At 40.0% G+C, this 8,717-nt stretch overlaps 1 protein-coding gene across 1 annotated transcript in view; it reads left to right on the plus strand.

Moving 5' to 3' along the window:
* Positions 1 to 2,404: 2,404 nt before the first annotated feature.
* Positions 2,405 to 8,717, plus strand: part of LOC124001495 (semaphorin-3D-like) — a 78,086-nt gene continuing 71,773 nt past the window's right edge. The window contains 1 exon segment of the mRNA XM_046308314.1: positions 2,405 to 2,707. The gene's annotated coding sequence lies outside the window, so the exon portion shown is untranslated.

The following is an 8,717-nucleotide window of genomic DNA, read 5'->3' on the forward strand; positions in this document are numbered from 1 at the left end:
GAGTGTGACGAAATAAAAGCATGGCATTTTACCGGAGAATTGTAGAACTTGGACACTGTCTCGTTGGCCTAACGTTATATCCTAATTGGACTTCTTTGCAGGTCATGTTGTTCTTCACATTACTGTCTCTAATAAACACAAATATAAAATAAAATCAATGTTTATATGTCATATGCACAAGGATACAGAAGGTGTAAATGGTACAGTGAAATGGTTACTTGCATAGTGGAGTCTTTTGTTTAGACATCTAGCTAGCTAGGTAGCTAAGTAATGAACCATATTCCCAACTCATAATGGTACTACCATGCATGAATCTTCAGCTAGCTAAAGCTAACCATCAACTAGGTTCAATATTAGCTAGCTAACATTAGGCTATAACTAGCAATGCAAATGGCTCTGAGATACGAATAATATTACTACACAGATCATACATGTAACGTTAGCTAGCGAGACTGCCAGCTAACATTAGCTAGCTAACTAACAGTACACTAACTTGCAATGGAAACAACTTTCTGACCAAATTAGAAATAATATCTGAAAATGTAGTTAGCCAGACTCTCTTATCTATACACATTGTTAAACACTTCTCCCTCTCTGTCATGGTTGCCATGGTTGCCCTTAGTTTGAAGATATCATCCGAAGACATGTGTTTTAAACAACAGTTCTCTTTTCGACTCCCTTCGCATTTGCAATCAAGAGCCTGTTAGCTATCATACTCTACTTCCACCAGGCATTCTACTGATTTCAAAACTCGGTCCTTCAGAAATTTGAGTGCTTTAGCAACACTTTTGCAGTTCTTCGTGATATCTTGAAAAAATATCTGCGTTAGAAAGGATTACGTACACACACACGGAGTCTATGTTATAGACAGGATCCTGCAATATGGCAGCCCAATCCAAACTCATCCATCATCTCAGCCAATCATGGCTAGTGTGAAGGCTCCTGGCTATTTTTGTCACTAAACCAACTAGGCTCATAATTTAACAATTGTATTAATATTTAAAGACAGCATACAGGTTTGTTATTAACAGGCAAGTTCACATTCCTGAAGGAATTTAATCCCAAAAAACGCATTTTGATAAATAAATATAAAATGACATTCAAATGCCTCTCCTGTGAAGTAGTGACGCTCGACATACGCCTAGTGTCCTGAAATGAGTCCCATATATAATGTGCAAAAATGTTGAATGAAAAGTGAACTTGGCAGTGTACAAACTTAACATGAACAGGAATGACATTTACTCTCACACCTGGCCAAAATAACTATCAGGAAGTAGTAATATTATTATTGAAATATTATAACAAAGTGGTAACATTGGGATATGCAAAGGCACTTGAGTAAATCATACTATTTTGTAAGGCTCATTAAAGCTACAAAAGTGTATTTGCCTTCTTTTCACCCTTTGACCTAACTCCTAACCCTATCCTTAACCCCTAACCCCTAGCCTAGCTAACATTAGCCACATAGGTTACATTAGCGCTATCCACATAGCTAATGTTAGCTACAACAAATTGGAATTCATAACATATCATATGTATTGCAAATTCATAACATATTGTACAAATTGCAATTTGTAGCATATCATATGAATTGTAATGCGTAACATATCACAATGGACATCCATGCAAATTAACATACTGTATCATACTAAATGGAGGGATACAGATTTACATTTACTCAGTTACCTCAAAGTCCTGGTTGGTTCTGTACACTATTTACCCAGAGCTGGGTTGCTTTTAACCCGGCATTTGTTTGAGTGTTGGTTTAAAACAGGCCTAGATTCAGTCAGATCAAAAGTTAAAGAGGATAGCTGACACCCGCATATCTGAAAATGTCACTTGTGTCAGAGGTGTAATTGCATTGGAGCTGTCAAATCGGTCAAGCCACACCCATTCCACAGGCGTTACAAGTTCTGAATGAGAAAGTTTAGGCTAATAATGATGCTCCAAATGAAAAAATAATGTAACGAAATAATTAGGATTTCTTTCAGTCTAATCAGGTGTAGAATACATCTCACATTCATGTGTCTGAACAAGGCTGCATAGGATTTCTCTTAATTCGTCTTCATGCAGCCAGTGGCAATGTCAACTTTAGGTATAATGCCAGGAGCTACTTGTGGATTTGACAGCTCTAACACAGTTCCACCTCCGACACTGCCAAAACAACCTTTATGTGTATGTTGGCTAAAGCGGATTTGATTGAATAGAGCCCTAGTTTAAATATATTCAAATCAATGTGATTTGGAGGTTATTAAACAGCAGATGTTATATTGTTATCTATAACGTAAGCATTTTTTTATTGGGTGTGGGTTTGCCATCCCCACCTCCCTTGAGGCAAAACGCAGCACATCCAACTCATCCCTCTATCCATCCAGCATGCGCAATTGGAGTGCACAGAGAGTTCATCGCTGTGGCGGAGACTACCGAGCGTGCGTCAAACCGCTCAGAGTTTAATAAAAAGGAAGGGCGGGGAAATATCGGGGCAATGTAGTTTGTGCGACTTTTATTGCTGCTGTGATATAACCCAGCTAGCCCCTTGACTGTTGTATTGTTTGGAGAGAGCAGTGCGCGTCAATGAAAGGTTTAGAGAAAGTTGTTGCTGAGTTGTGTGTGAGTTCTTAACAGCGCTCCTGGCTCGTCTGCTCCTGTCATCATTACGCACGGGAGGAATCCCGCTCCAGGAGAGACAACACAACGTTGAGAACAGGTACATTGATAAAGAATTACGGATTATTTAATTTATTAGCCTCGATTAACAAATAAGTCATCGCTTCATGTATGTGAAAATTCGTGTAGAACTTGCCCATGCATAATGCAGATACTTAATCTGGTTAGAAAAGTTTACGATGAATAGCCAAATGCACGTGCTGTTAGGTACATATTTCATTGGGTGTTGGTATTTTAGGCCATTTTCTTTTGTAAGCAGAATGTTTTGATGTCTTCATAGTCTCATCCGTTTGCCAACAGCTCTTAACTGCTGCATATTGAATTATGACTAATGGCACGGCGAAAGCACTTCTTGTCTGGAAACACGAACAGACAGGAGCGTTTTCTCTCACGACCTCTACAATCCAGAATGTTGAATCAAATCATATTTAAATGTTCAGTACTTTACAGGGTGTCTGTGCGGTTGGTCCTTTTGGCAGTGGGAAAGTGAGACAATATATCCACAGGAAAGCATAATTGCATCAACTTTTCAAAGCGCTGGGTAATGCGTTCAGATGTATTTTCCTGAAGCATGCACACAAGATGAAAAAACATGCAGGTGACGCATACATACTTGCCTAGGTCTTAAGCATGTTTACATGGATCTGCACATGCTTCAGGTGATAGGAATCTGAATGCACTACAAGCACTTTGAAAATATGTAATTATACTTTCCTGTGGATATACTGACACACATTCCTACCGCCAAACAGAGTCAAGTAAATTAACATATAATTGAATTCCACATTCTGGCATTTAGAGGTCATGAGAGGAAACTTTCCTGATTCAAAAGCTAATTTCTGCACTACATAGAATTCATTGCAATTCAACATCGGGTTTCCAGGCAAGAGCACCTCTAACTATTTCTCACAAAACAGTAGGCCTACAAGAAAAGCACACAAACAGTTTATTGACATTGTTTAGATTGGTTTACTAACAAGTTGTGTGTTCCAAATCTAGTGGTGTGTTCCAAATTCTACAAAGCTTGTAGAATTTGATTTGTAGAATCTAGCTAGAAATAGAACAGCTGGATAGTTCTCATAAAACTAGGCTACCATGAGCCAGGAGTTGAACATTGGATAAGCCTCATATGGTATACATATTTCTCTTTATGATATAGTGTTGTCTTTATATCTCACAGACCATAAATACTGCATACAATGTCGATGAACATATTTAGCCCCCTGGGGTATGTGGAGTATTTCAGAGAGTCGTAGACAGAATGTTTAAGAGGAGTTTGGTATGAGGACATTCTGACAGTCTTCTGACAGTAGTAAACTATCCTCCTCGCTACACACTTTTTCTCTCACCTCAGTGCTAATAGTCTGTGTTCTGAGGTTTGGTGTGTCTGTCTGGTCTGTGTGTTTGTGTTTGTGTGTGTGTGTGTGGGTGGGTGTGGTACTGTCTGGTCACTATGTTGACTCAGTGTCTTAATACCCTTCTGTCAAAATCTGAAGTAGAGCTGAAGTTTTTGCTTAGAGGAGGAAGCATGGCAGAAGATTGAGAATGGAATAATATAATAGTTCATAACATTTTATAAGTATAATGATTCATTGTTTTTCTTTGGTTACGTATGTGTGTGTGTTTGGTAAAAGTTTTCATAATGTTACACACGCACACACACACACACACACACAGTGGCTGTTTGGAAACTCTCTGACACCCTGTGGTCAGTGTAACAGGCAGGGCAGGATAAAGACACAGTCATAACCTGCTACCTCGTTATTCTAGCCATCCCAGGCCAGCCTGCTCCCCGCTATACAGCTGTACTTCAGATCTACAGACCCTACCAGGACACAGGGTAGGCAGAGAGAGAGAGCAATAAAGAGAGAAAATGAAGGAAAGAGAGGGAGAGATAAACAGAGAGAAAGAGAGAGAGAGAGAAAGCGACAGAAAGAGAAAGAGAGTGAAAGATCGAGAGAAAGAGACAGTGAGATCAAGAGAGAAAGAGGGAGAGAAAGATCAAGAGAGAAAGAGAGAGAGGAGAGAGAGAATGAAGGAAAGAGAGGGAGAGATAAACAGGGAGAAAGAGAGACAGAGAGAAAGAAAGAAAGAGAGAGAGGAGAGAGAGAGAGAAAGATCAAGAAAGAAAGAGACAGCGACAGAAAGAGAAAGAGAAAGAGAGTGAAAGATCAAGAGAGAAAGAGAAAGAAAGATCAAGAGAGAAAGAGAAAGAAAGATCAAGAGAGAAAGAGAAAGAAAGATCAAGAGAGAGAAAGAGAAATAGAGGTATGAGGATGGTGATTGCTCTCCTCTGCCTGGCAGTAGTCCAGTAGTGTCAGTCAGCCGTTTTGCCTCAGAAAGACAACAGAGAAAAACCTCCTGTGATTGGACTCTTTAAACATCAGCCAATCATTGCCTCACTGACTATGCCTTGTCAGACATGCTTAAGACTGATAAGTGTATGCACAGGCATAGACGTACAACACACAAGCACAGACACACAGTGGCAGGGACATGGTACAAGAAAAGGACTGGAGGTTGATTCTGATACAGACATTTGTGTTTGAAAATATTGAGCTTTTAGAAGAGGTAAAATTGATAGCAATGAAGAGGCCATTTCACACCTGCTTTTCTGAAATGAAACATCAATGCTACAGTATATCCAGCAGTGCTGGACAGGCTCCAGTACCCATCAATATTCTGCTGTGTTTAGAATGGCCCTCAGCACCATTCCTGAGCTGTGTGACAGCGTCATGGGTTTTATGGCTGAACGTTTTCCTGGACTGGGCTGAAAGCATTCCCACTCTCTCAGAACTCTCCTGGCCAGGGGTGGAAGGTGTGCGTGTGCGTGCATGTTTGTGTAATAATTATAGAATCTGCACAGACATTTTATCAATAGCATATCAGGATTTTGGAATGTTGAGCCAACGGAACTGTAATCTGTTATGTTCTGTGTTAGAGTATTTTGTATTTTTTGTCAGGAGGTTAAATACCTAGAATCACCTCTGCAGTTGGAAGTTATCTGACTGGTGGTAATAGCATGTCCTTATATGGTTATGCTTTTATATTCCTTTATGCAAACAGAGAGGGGTACCTTAGATGAGATGGTTTATGTGTATGTGTGTTGTGTGTGTGTGTGCCAGCCATATTATTCAAACTGTTACCAAACACAAAAGACACATAACCAAGGAAACTGACTTTCACTATGAATTATTCAACTCGCGTTCACAGGCTCACAACAGAATTAGATGCTGATCTATGTTTCCCAAGCGTCACATTTCAAAGTGTTTAAGGTTAGGTTTAGGCATTAACTCCACATTTTTATGGTTAGGGATAACTTCGAATGGTTAAGGTAAGGGTTAAGGTTGCGCATAGGCTTAAAACTAAAATCTCAAAAACAACTTTCTATTTCTGGATTCGAACATACAACCTTTGGCACCGGCACTGCTTAGAAGCAATGTGTCACGTTCTGACCTTAGTTCTGTTGTTATGTCTTTGTTTTAGTATGGTCAGGGCGTGAGTTGGGTGGGTTGTCTATGTTCCTTTTTCTATGTTTTGGGATTTCTGTGTTTGGCCTGGTATGGTTCTCAATCAGAGGCAGCTGTCAATCGTTGTCCCTGATTGAGAACCATACTTAGGTAGCCTGGTTTCACTTTTGAGTTGTGGGTGAATGTTTCCTGTGTCTGTGTTTGTACCATACGGGACTGTTTCGATTTTCGTTTGTTCTTTCACTTTGTTATTTTGTATTTGTGTAGTGTTCAGTTTTATATATTAAAATGGAAATTTACCACGCAGCACATTGGTCCGACCTCTCTTACTCCTCGTCAGAAGAAGAGGAGAGTCGTTACACAGTGGCGGATTTAGGCATAGGCGACGTGGGCAGCCACCCAGGGTGGCATCTTACCGGGGGCGGCATGGCATGCCCGCACAAAAACAAAACAAAGAAAAAACAATAATAACAAAAATACAATAAAATAAAATAAAATAAAAAATATAAAGAAAGAACAACCACAAAAAAATATTCAGAATGGTGATACAGTGGGGCAAAAATGTATTTAGTCAGCCACCAAATGTGCAAGTTCTCCCACTTAAAAAGATGAGAGAGGCCTGTAATTTTCATCATAGGTACACTTCAACTATGACAGACAAAATTAGAAAATAAATCCAGAAAATCACATTGTAGGATTTTTAATGAATTTATTTGCAAATGATGGTGGAAATTAAATATTTGGTCAATAACAAAAGTTTATCTCAATACTTTGTTATATACCCTTTGTTGGCAATGACAGAGGTCAAATGTTTTCTGTAAGTCTTCACGAGGTTTTCACACACTGTTGCTGGTATTTTGGCCAATTCCTCCATGCAGATGTCCTCTAAAACAGTGATGTTTTGGGGCTGTTGCTGGGCTGTTGCTGTGTGTTTTTTGTTAGCAATAGGGTAATAGTGTAATAATTATATTCTATTTTTTATTTGTATTTATATACTATAATTTGTTTCTATTTGTCTTTGTTACTACTTTTTGATATTTATGAGTCTTATTTTTGTATTTATTTTTATATTTATATATTTTTTAAATGTTGTGATTATTTATTTGTGTTGTGCGCTGAAGGGGGGTTCGCTCAGGGAGCCCTACAAGCTAGGACCGCCACTGCTTAGAGGCCAGATGCTTATGCCCATGCACATTGCCCAAGCAACTTGAAGGTAACAGCGCTCACCTTTGCCCCTAGTGGCTGCTTTCCGCATTACCTCCCGACTTCCTCAGACATTATATTTTACTTTACATTTTAGTAGACACTTTTACCTAGAGTGACTTACAGTAGTGAGTGCATACATTTTTCATGTTTGATTTCTGTGCTGGTCCACCATGGGAATCAAAACCACAACCCTGGCATTGCAAGCACCATGCTCTACCAACTGAGCCCCACAAGACCAACATGGATTTATGTTGAATACTGACTTGTATCAATGGTGACCTGGAATTATTATAATATAAAATGTTATGAACTGTTCTATTATTTCTGAGTCAGTCTTCTGTCATGCTGTGTGTGTGTGTGTGTGTGTGTGTGTGTGTGTGTGTGTGTGTGTGTGTGTGTGTGTGTGTGTGTGTGTGTGTGTGTGTGTGTGTGTGTGTGTGTGTGTGTGTGTGTGTGTGTGTGTGTGTGTGTGTGTGTGTGTGTGTGTGCACATTTGTGTGTGTATGTGTGCACATTTGTGTGTGTATGTGTGCATGCATGCATGAAAATGAGTGTGTGTGTGCTCAGAGTCTACAGCATCCAAGTGGCACAGAACAGCCCTGCTGGCTATCATTACTTCCTGTCTGTCCTCTTTATCTCTCTTTATACACTGAGTGTTCAAAACATTAGGAACACCTTCCTAATATTGTGTTGCACTCCCTTTAACCCCCAGAACGGCCTTCATGTTGACTCCAATGGTTCTCACAGTTATGTGAAGTTAGCTGGATGTTCTTTGGGTGGTGGACTATTTTTTGATACACATGGGAAACTGTTGAGCATGAAAAACCCAGCAGCTTTGTAATTCTTGTATATGGTTATGTCTACTTCTATTTCCCCTTATTCACTCCCCTTCACAGAAAGCAATATGGCAGAAAGTCAGTTCCCTCAGGTCCATGACCTGCTTATCACCATTCAGCTAATAATGTCCTACAAAAGCCTGAAACACCCTTTAGCTGTCCAGGATGGGAGTTGCCCATCCCCTAGCAGGAGTAAGTGTAATGAGTGTTGAATAAGTATTGCTGTCTCCTCAGGCCATTGGGCTGATGTAAATGCAGCACTCAGACCTGTCAGTCCTTTCAGTCACAGGCTATTAATCCTATCAGTGTAGCTCTCAGGATGTTTAGTGTTTAGGTTTACGTGTCCTGTTACAGTCAGTCGGCCTAACCCTCTCTCAGGTGCGTAGGGTTACACACACACACACACACACACACACACACACACACACACACACACACACACACACACACACACACACACACACACACACACACACACACACACACACACACACACACACACACACACACACACACACACACACACACACACACACAC

This window comes from Oncorhynchus gorbuscha, linkage group LG02 (genome assembly GCF_021184085.1).
Source record: "Oncorhynchus gorbuscha isolate QuinsamMale2020 ecotype Even-year linkage group LG02, OgorEven_v1.0, whole genome shotgun sequence".
NCBI classification, from domain to species: Eukaryota; Metazoa; Chordata; class Actinopteri; order Salmoniformes; family Salmonidae; genus Oncorhynchus; species Oncorhynchus gorbuscha.